The following is a 9,914-nucleotide window of genomic DNA, read 5'->3' as shown; positions in this document are numbered from 1 at the left end:
AAACGCCGCAGTAGATGTTTATTTTTACCGGCGTTTTTCCTACAAACGCCGCAGAAGATGTTGATATTTAGCGGCGTTTTTCTACAAACAAAATTTTAGCTTAATTTTAGTTTAATTTTTAAAATCCGTGGTTTCATTTCCGCCGAGATAAAATATATTAATCTTTTCCCCCACCTCAACAACTACAAGCAAAATCCTACGGTCAAAGAAATCATATAAATCTTGCAAATGAGATGAACCCTAACATTAGAAGTTAATTGATAAATTCAAGCTTTCTTGGGAGATTTAGTTCCCTTTGATGGAGATTTCGATTCTTTAGAAGAGGCCTTTTCAGTCTTCTTTGGGAGAAGAACAGGGTTAATGTTCGGTAAAACGCCACCGTGAGTAATAGTAACGCCGTCGAGAAGCTTTCCCAGTTCCTCGTCGTTCCTCACGGCGAGTAGAAGGTGTCTTGGGATGATCCTGTTCTTCTTGTTGTCACGTGCTGCGTTTCCGGCCAATTCTAGAACCTGGATTCCCAATTCAAAACCGAATTACGACCTACAAATAACAACAATTAACTTATGCGATGACTTGCTCTAGCTTTCAGTTACCTCGGCTGCTAAGTACTCGAGAACAGCGGCGAGATAAACCGGAGCTCCGGTTCCGACACTCTGTGAATACCTTCATTTCTTTAAGTAGCGGCCGATCCTTCCGACGGGGAATTGGAGGCTAGCTTTGACGGACCTTGAAACTGGCTTCTTCTTTGGGCCGCCGCCTTTTCTTCCACCAGCACCTTTCTGTACTTTAACTCCGGCATCCATTGCTAGAGACAGACGTGAAAAAAATGATTTTAACGCTTCAAGAAGTATAAAATTCTCAGCTTTGACAAATCGCGGTGCAGAAAATAAAGCGAGATTGGCACGTTTTGTAGCGGTAGTTTAGGCGGGGTGCAACGAGAGGGGACTGAGACCCGTTAGATTGTGCACTTATCGACGGTTGAAGATCCTTTAGAGACGATCCATGTTGTTTTCAATAACACCAATGAGAAGTGTGAACACTCCAATCAAACGTATCAAAAATATTTAGATGCTTACATTAATTTGTATTTCAATGCTAATTCGACATGGAATATTAATATGTCAGAAACAAATTATATTATTCAAATTTTCATGTTATAAGTAAATTAAAGACTTAAATATATTATTGTCTCCTAAAGTATACTATTTGTATTAAATTGTCCTCTAAAATATTTTTTCAAATATTTTATTTTTTAAACTTTAAATCGTTATCTCATTTACTCTAAATCGTTAACTCCATTAAAGTAAAAAATCAACACGCCGCTGAGAGGGCAAACGACTGGAGAGAAAGAAAGCCTAACCTGGGTATGGCGAAATGCGACGACGCCGGAGACGAAGAAGGCATGGCACAGTGAAGGAGATGGCTACTGGTGTTTTCTGGGTAAATTGTAATCGGAAAATCGTAGACAAATCAATAAGGAAGAATGGCTAGGGCTTTAGGAGTTTTAAAACTGGCTTTGCGACGTTTAACATTACAAACGCCGCTGATGTGTAAATAATTGCGGCGTTTTTAATTAAAAAACGCCACGTTTGTTAAAATCAATTGCGGCGTTTACAGAAAATCGCCACTAATGTACGACCCATTTGCGGCGTTTCTTGTAAAACGACACTATAAGCAACTCTATTGCGGCGTTTATATAAAAACGCCACTAATGTACGACCCATTTGCGACGTTTCTTGTAAAACGCCACTATAAACAACTCTATTGCGGCGTTTTTATAAACGCCGCTAAATTACTACTCTATTGCGGTGTTTTTTTAGAAAACGTCACTATAAACAACTCTATTGCGGCGTTTATATAAAAACGCAGCTAAATTACCACCCTATTGCGGCGTTTGTTGAAAAAACGCCGCTAAAGTTTCATTTTCCGGCGTTTCGATTTTAAACGCCGCTACATCCTTAAATTTTGTGGCGTTTTCCCTAAAAGCGCCGCTAAAAACGCCGCTGCATAACACTTTTGCTGTAGTGATATTTTGAATGTGAAAAGGGTTCTTAGAGTGTTTGAAGTTATGTCTGGTCTTCAGCTGAATCTAAAGAAATGCAAACTGTTTGGCATTAACTCCACTCAAGAAGAAGTTCAAGAATAGGAAAAGTTTATGTAGCACCCCCAACCCGTACCCGACCCGGATACGAGTCTGAGGTGTCACATTGACTTTTCAAAACATTTACTTGTACAAAATAATGAATAATTTTAAAACTTTAGCCAAATAAGACTGAATAATTTACATAAAATAATTTAGCGCATAGCGGATTTAAATCTTTATTTACATGCCAACTACAATCAGTATTACAAAATACTTACTATTTAATTCTTTTCTGATATGATCTTTAGAAAGGAGAAACTGACCTATCTTGTTTAACTTTTATCAATCTTCCTATTCTCGGAACCTACGTGTGAAACAATCACACGCTAAGTCGTTGACTTAGTGAGGCATATAAAGCATATAATAGAAACCATAAAACATTTCATATAACATAATACATACATGCATAAATACTGTCATTATCAACATCAATATCATTATCATGAACCCATTTAAAACATGTCATCTTGTACTTAACCTTTGTAATATATTTACCAAGTAATATACACAGTATCACATATAAATCTTGTAATGTATTTTTCACATGACAAAGCATATACATCACATACATTGTATTTATGCTATCTCTTTTAATAGTCCATGTACTAGCCATGTATATTTTTTATTCAGTGTAAACAATAATAACATAATATCATATAATAATGCAAGCACTTTTGATATCTTTTATAGCCTATGCACAATACGAATATATTTTATAATCTCATGTATTAATCCATGTATTAGCCAATCTATTAGCCAATATATATTACTGAGAACTCAAGGTATGCGAGTACACTGAGGTTGTGCACACATATATTGTCACCACAGCTCGTATAAATGTCCCGAAGGACCTATCATCCCAAAGGATGTCATCTGTGTCCTGAAGGACCTGTCATCCCGAAGGATGTAATCTGTGTCCCTTAGGACCTATCATATGTCTTATAGGATATATGTAACCCTCGACTCTTGGCATGCCAACTATACCACTATCTATCATATCACATAACATGAGCATTATCATTTATTATTTTTCACATCACTTGTATCATTCTTGTATGATCTCATAGATCATTGTATAACATTCTCGTATGATCTCATAGATCCCTTTTCATATAACCCATTTCACATAGGTTCATATCATATCACATGTATTATATGTGCATGTAATCATGTAGATCATATCATATAGCTTATATCATTTCTCATATGTTCATGTAAACACATATGTTATATCTTGCTCACATATGAATGTATTCACATATACTAAATTCACGTATCTCATATTTTATTCTCATATGTTCACATCAATTATGTCACATAAAATAACATGTCAAACATATCACACAACTGATATCATATTCTCATATATTCATGTAATACAATATCACATATTATAACATAAGACACATATGCCCACTTTCATGTAATCATGCACACATAATATCCATATCAATCACATGCTTGTGCTTATGGAATTATGCATTCAAACATGGAAATATACTTATCAAAAATACTTCCCAATGATGTATAAAACATCCATATATAATGTTTTGCATGCACCACAAATCAAATAACATTTTAGGAGTCACTTCTTACCATAGTAACTCTGTCACTGGCTCATCACAAGCTAATGTTTATTCTATAACATAAGTACAAATTAAATTTGCACTCACCTTGACACTTTATATATCCAAACGATGTTCCTCAATATAATCCACAACAATCCTTTTATACTTAACTTGTCTTAGTCACAAATCAATCACAATCTGTACAAATCACAATTTTATAACGATACATATGTTAGTATTGTACTAACATAAATACATCCCCAAAACAAAATCCATAATATACTTGAAACTCATTTTCTATCAAAATACTTAACACCTAATAATTCCTTTTAATATTGGCACTAACTTTTCCAATTTATATAAAATGGTCATTCACCATTTTATCACTTAAATTTTAAATACAAAAAATTCCATAAATTCAAGAAATTCCAGTAATGGAATTATTACCAACCAATTACTTTTACAAAGGTATAATTACCTTTAAGCACCCCAACTATGTAATTATTGCATTTAAATCAACAATCCTTTTAAACTTCCAAAATAGTCATTTTTCACATCTAACACTTATTTCAATTCCAAAACAACATTTTCCAGCATAGTACATCAATTATACAACACTTACACAACAACCCATCAATTTTCCATATTCAGACAACTTGCACTACCTTTAAAGAATCCGTATTCTGTATTAATATACATACTGGAATTTAATTCTGTTTATTCGTTGCAAACTAGACTCGAATACAAATCTATCCATATAAATAAATCCTTCTAATTCATTCTGTACAATTTATGGTGAATTTTCAAAGTTGATAAACAGAATCTGTTTTACAGAATCTGCTGTCCGAATTTTCTGACCTTTCCTCGGTTAAAAATTCATATCTTTTTGTATTCACCTTGAAATTGATCCCCGTTTGTTTTAAACAAAACTAGATCGATATATGAACACAAATATATAAAAATAATCTCCAAATTAGTTTTATAAAATTTCTGGTGAATTTTTTAACCTACTGCCAAATTCAGAATCTAACTGTTTCTTTTAACTTCATCCCTAGGTTCTTCATCAATTTTCCAAAATTTACGAATTGATCTCCAACCTTTCAAAAATTATGAAATGGTCCCCAAATTTTTTCTAAGGCTTGTAGAATACTTTCTTCATCATCTCCAACCCATATATAATTTTTCCATAATTTTTCTCATCCTTTAAGATCAAAGCCTAATGATTTAAAGATCAAAAACTAGGTTTTCCATGATTTTGCTCGATTTTGATCGATTCAAGCATAAAATCAACTTTCAATCAACCTTATAACATATCTATAATCAAATCCCTTATCAAGTCTCATCAAAACACAAATTTAGTCAACTTATGATTTGACCGAATTTTGAAGAATTAATTCTAGGAAGATTAACATGTTATAACCATCAATCGAGCTTGAATATGAATCTACAACCTCAAAAACATCAAGATTCATCATCAATTTCATGATCCCTTATATGAACACAAACCCTTAGATTTGATATCTTTGAAATTCAGCAAGATTAGGAAGCAATATTGGTACCAAATGATAGCGTTTTTCGCTTAGACCACTTTCCTATCTCACGACATAACTCGAATTTCAAAGAAATTAGCTCAAAAATGGAAAATAAAATATTTCCTTACCTTGTAAGAAGTTCACGTTCTTGCTGCTGGAAAATATGAACAATGGCATGATATTTTAGATTGATATCATGCTTATCATCCTTTAATTAATATTTACTTCATTAACTTGGGAAAATACCAATATACCCTTAATATAACTTAATAATTACCAAAGTACCTAAACACTTATTCTTATCACCATCCAAATCAGAGAAATATCAGCCTTATCATCTTATAATAGTCAAATATGAACAAATAATATCTTAGTTTACTGATTTGCCCTTGTAATTTTCTAAAAATTATAATTCAATCACTTTAATCCTAAGGTTCAAATTAAACATGAAATAAAACCATTAAATATTATTTTCCAACATTTAAAAAATGTGAAAATAATATTTTTATTATATTATTTTCGTGACCCATTTGTAACTTTAAAAATTACACTTTGGTCCCTAAACTTTTCAAAGTTTATACTTTAGTCACCAAACTTTCAAAATCTTATAATTTGATCACTAAACTAAATCCATTTATGGAATAAAATTAGTTTTGGGAAAATACCATTTATGTCTTTAAAATTTCCCCAATTTTCTACTTTGATCCTCAAACTTTCAAATTTTGCATTTTGATCACTAGCCCACTTTTTGGGATGTTACAGTTTATTGGTTGTTCAGTTGGGTGCTTTCCTTCAGATTATCTTGGACTTCCCCTTGGTGCTATTAGGAATTCATCAGATCTTTGGGACCCAGTGGTTCAAAATTTCTACAGTAAACTTGTAGGTTGAAAGGCTTCTACTCTTTTATCAACAGGGAGATTGGTAGTGGTTAAGTCAGTGTTATGCTCGCTTCCTAATTATTTCTTGTCGATGTTTAAGATTCCAGCCTCAATTTACAAAATCCTCAATTCAATCATGTCTAAGTTCTTATGGGGAGGGGCAATGGGAAAAACAAGATACATTTGGTTAATTGGTCTACTGTGTGTAAACCAAAGAATGAGAGAGGTTTGGGAGTACTGGATCTAAATATGATGAACAGAGCTCTATTAGGGAAATGGTCATGGAGGTTTGCTAACTACATGAATTTTGTTTGGAGGATAATGATTTGTAGCAAATATAATATTGATTCAGCTATATTATTGTTCGACAGTAAGGTTCCAGCTCAAGCTTTTTGGATTTGGAGATCAGTGGTGAATAACCATTTCGAATATGACCCTTTTGGTTTTAAGTTTTGAAGTTTATGTAGCTTTCAATCCGGTGATGGAAAGTTTATTTGGTTCTGGCAAGATATTTGGGCTATGGATTATCCGCTCTTGGTTATTTTTCCAAGACTATTTTCTATTACTTCAAACAAGACTGGCAAATTATGGGAGTTTAGGGAACATCGATCTATGGGATGGATTTGGAATGTTCATTTCAGAAGAAATTTAAATGATTGGGAATTTGATCAATGGTCAAATTTGATGGTTATCATTTCGAATTTCTCATATTCTAAAGATTCCAATGATGATTTGATATGGAAAGGCAGTGGGGATGGTGTGTATTCTGTTAGCTCTTGTGTCAAGTTGTGTTCTTCAGGATTAAATGAGGTTCATTTCTGGAAAAATATAATTTGGAGGGGTCTGCTTCCTCAAAAATGGAATCCTTTATGTGGCAAGTTGTTTGCCCTTTCACTAGCGAACAATTATCGCACGATTGCACGGTTTGATCCCTTCTCTCTACTGAACTTTTTCATTTATTTTTTGTTGGTATGCTGAAAATGGGGAAAATCCAGAAAGTTATGTAATGGAGAAATATAATAGCTTTCGAATAGGAAAAAAATATTTATACATATTGTTTTACTGCTTGGGAGAAGTGTTTTTTTTCGAATAGAAAAATAATTGCTTTCGAATAGGAAAATAATAGCTTCTGAAAATGTGAATATCTGTAGGAAGAGCAGGATAAGTTATTCAGTAACAGAAAATATAGTCGGAATGTCCACGTGGCGTCTTTACTCTGATGATGGATCAAATTATCATTGGGAGGTTATCAGTCCGAACTTGCCGTCGAAACTCGATGATGACCCGAAAGGCCCTCCTATTGCAAAATACCCTTCCATGGTCGATCTGCTAAGTGAAGGTAATGATTAATCGCTGAAATTGTATGCCACTATATTTTTATTTTGTACTCTATAATTTCATAGATCGCACACATGTAGGATGTTCAAAGCTTATTGAGAACGATGATAGAGGAGTGGATAAATACCCGATGTTTAGAACCGAAATTGGTAACTCAGTGGCGTTGAAAGAATCTTCAATTGCAAAAGCAATATATATCCTCAATGAAGACAACATTGGCTCTACTGATACTCCAAGTAAACGTTTCTATCTTCTATTTAAATTTATTTAATGTTTGCTTCAATTTCAAAGCCACCTCCAATGAAGTTTCATATTGTAGGTGGAAGGTCGTTATCTGTTTCAAGTGAAGCACTGCAGCGAGCAAGGAATGTTCTTGGTGAACCGGATTTAGGGGATTTAATTAGTGAAATGGATGAAGAGTTTCTCCATATAGAGTTTACACAGAGGAAAAAGTTAACGATGCGTCATCAAACAAGGAAAACAACTTTCTTACGTCCTTTCTCCACGAAGGAGCAATGAAGAATAAATTCTAGTAAACAATATGGTGAAGATTGTTTATGCATTACTTTAATGTTTCTAAATTTTAATGTATTTTGTTGTTAAGTATTTTTATGCATAACTTTTGTATCCTAAAATTAAATGTATGGTTGTTGGTAATTACATAAAACTACATGATAGTAACTTTAGTTTATGTAGAGCCTAAATAAAATATTTAAAATATCAAGTTATAAAATAAAGGTCATTAGCGTTTGTATCAATAAGCGCCGCCATATACCTGACTTTTGCAGCGTTTATATCAATAAACGCCGTAATATGTTTACTGTATAGTGGTGTTTTATGAAGAAACGTCGCAAAATATTTTTACTTTTCCTGCGTTTTTATACAAACACTGCCATAGGTGTAATCTATAGTGGCATTTTGTTATCAAATGCCATAAAATATTTATATTTTAGCGGCGTTTTTTAACAAACGCCACAAATATTTATACATTAGCGGCGTTTTTGTATAAATGCCGCAATAGGTGTAATCTATAGAGGCGTTTGTTATGTAAACGTCAAAATATAGTTGAATAATAGAGGCGTTTGTTTTCTAAAAATGCCGCAATAGAGTTGAACAATAGTGGCGTTTTTTTACCTAAACGTCGCAATATATCTGCAGTATAGAGGCATTTTTTTAAAACACCGCAAACTTAGATAAAAAAACCCCAAAACCCACAAATTTTCATCTCCTTCTTCATTTTGCAGATCACCGGCAAACCTTAACACTCCTAAATTAAATTTTACCCGTAAACTCATATCAAAACCCCAAATCTCTATCTGTCCAACTCTTTCAGATTCATTCTCCTTTGTTCAAGCCATCTTTCCTTTCTTCATTCAAAACCCCAAAATATTAGAAACCAAACTTCAAAAGCAACAATGGGAGCTATTATTTTGAAGTGGCTATAGCGACACTACGGGCGCCAGTGCTGACGGTGGCGGAGGAGGAGAGCTGATCATTGTGACCGGTGAGTAACTGAACTTGAAAAGTTCACTCTTTCCCTCCCCCTTCTCCTTCTTTAAAATGGGGCTTTCAGAAGATATGTAAACAATGTTATCCAAGTTGAAGTTTGCCTTTTTGGGTTTATTATAAAAAAAGAAGATCCAAAACTGAAAAGAAGTGAGTGTTTCCTCTTTTGAAACAGAGGGACAAAGTTTTCTAATTATTTTTTCGGAATGAGAGAATAAGGAGACATGCACAAAATAACAGAGAAGATTGAGTTGCTGGTGGCTTGTAGCATGTTGTTTTCTTTCATTAATAACACTTTTCTTTGACCAGGTCCTTGATCGTGGTGAGAAGATTGAGTTGTTGGTGGATAAAACTGAGAACCTTCGCTCACAGGTTAGTCCTATACTCCTATTTAAACCACATTTAATGGGTGACCAAAACAATGGCTTCTTTGTGCTTTGATCAAGTTGTTTCCTCTTCAGTTCTAGAAATCATTATACTTATCGGTCTAAGTTTTCAATTATAAATATTATCTACGATGGTCTCTTTATGCCTGTTATTTTGATACATCATATAATGCATTTAACTCCGATAAATGTTGAATGCAAAAAGTATGATGCATTGAACTTAAAATTGGATTACAGGCCCAAGATTTTAGTCAGCAGGGAACAAAGATGAGAAGAAATACGTGGCTTTAGAATATGAAGATAAAATTTATTGTATTGGGTAACCTTATTGCCTTGATTCTCATCATCGTGCTGTCAGTCTGCCATGGCTTTAATTGTTAATCTGCCTCAGATTTCCTTTGTTCCAACACTTTTCTGCAATGCTGACTTGATTGTCTTGATAGATCAGTTTGCTTTACTTTGTTGTTTTAAGGTGTGTATTTCTCTCTTTGCTTGCCATTTAGTAGGATAGATTGAGACTTTGTATCTTGGGTTATTGTATAGGTCATAGTTCGAACTTCCTA

General features: G+C 33.6%; 1 pseudogene; it reads right to left on the bottom strand.

Moving 5' to 3' along the window:
• Window positions 1–266: 266 nt before the first annotated feature.
• On the bottom strand, window positions 267–836 carry LOC120214280 (annotated as a pseudogene).
• Between the last annotated feature and the right edge of the window lie 9,078 nt (window positions 837–9,914).

The sequence above is a fragment of the Hibiscus syriacus genome, unplaced genomic scaffold, assembly GCF_006381635.1.
Source record: "Hibiscus syriacus cultivar Baekdansim isolate YM2019G1 unplaced genomic scaffold, ASM638163v2 tig00110057_pilon, whole genome shotgun sequence".
Lineage (NCBI taxonomy): Eukaryota > Viridiplantae > Streptophyta > Magnoliopsida > Malvales > Malvaceae > Hibiscus > Hibiscus syriacus.
The sequence above is the reverse complement of the archived record's forward strand: the minus strand, read 5'-3'. Positions and strand labels throughout refer to the sequence as shown.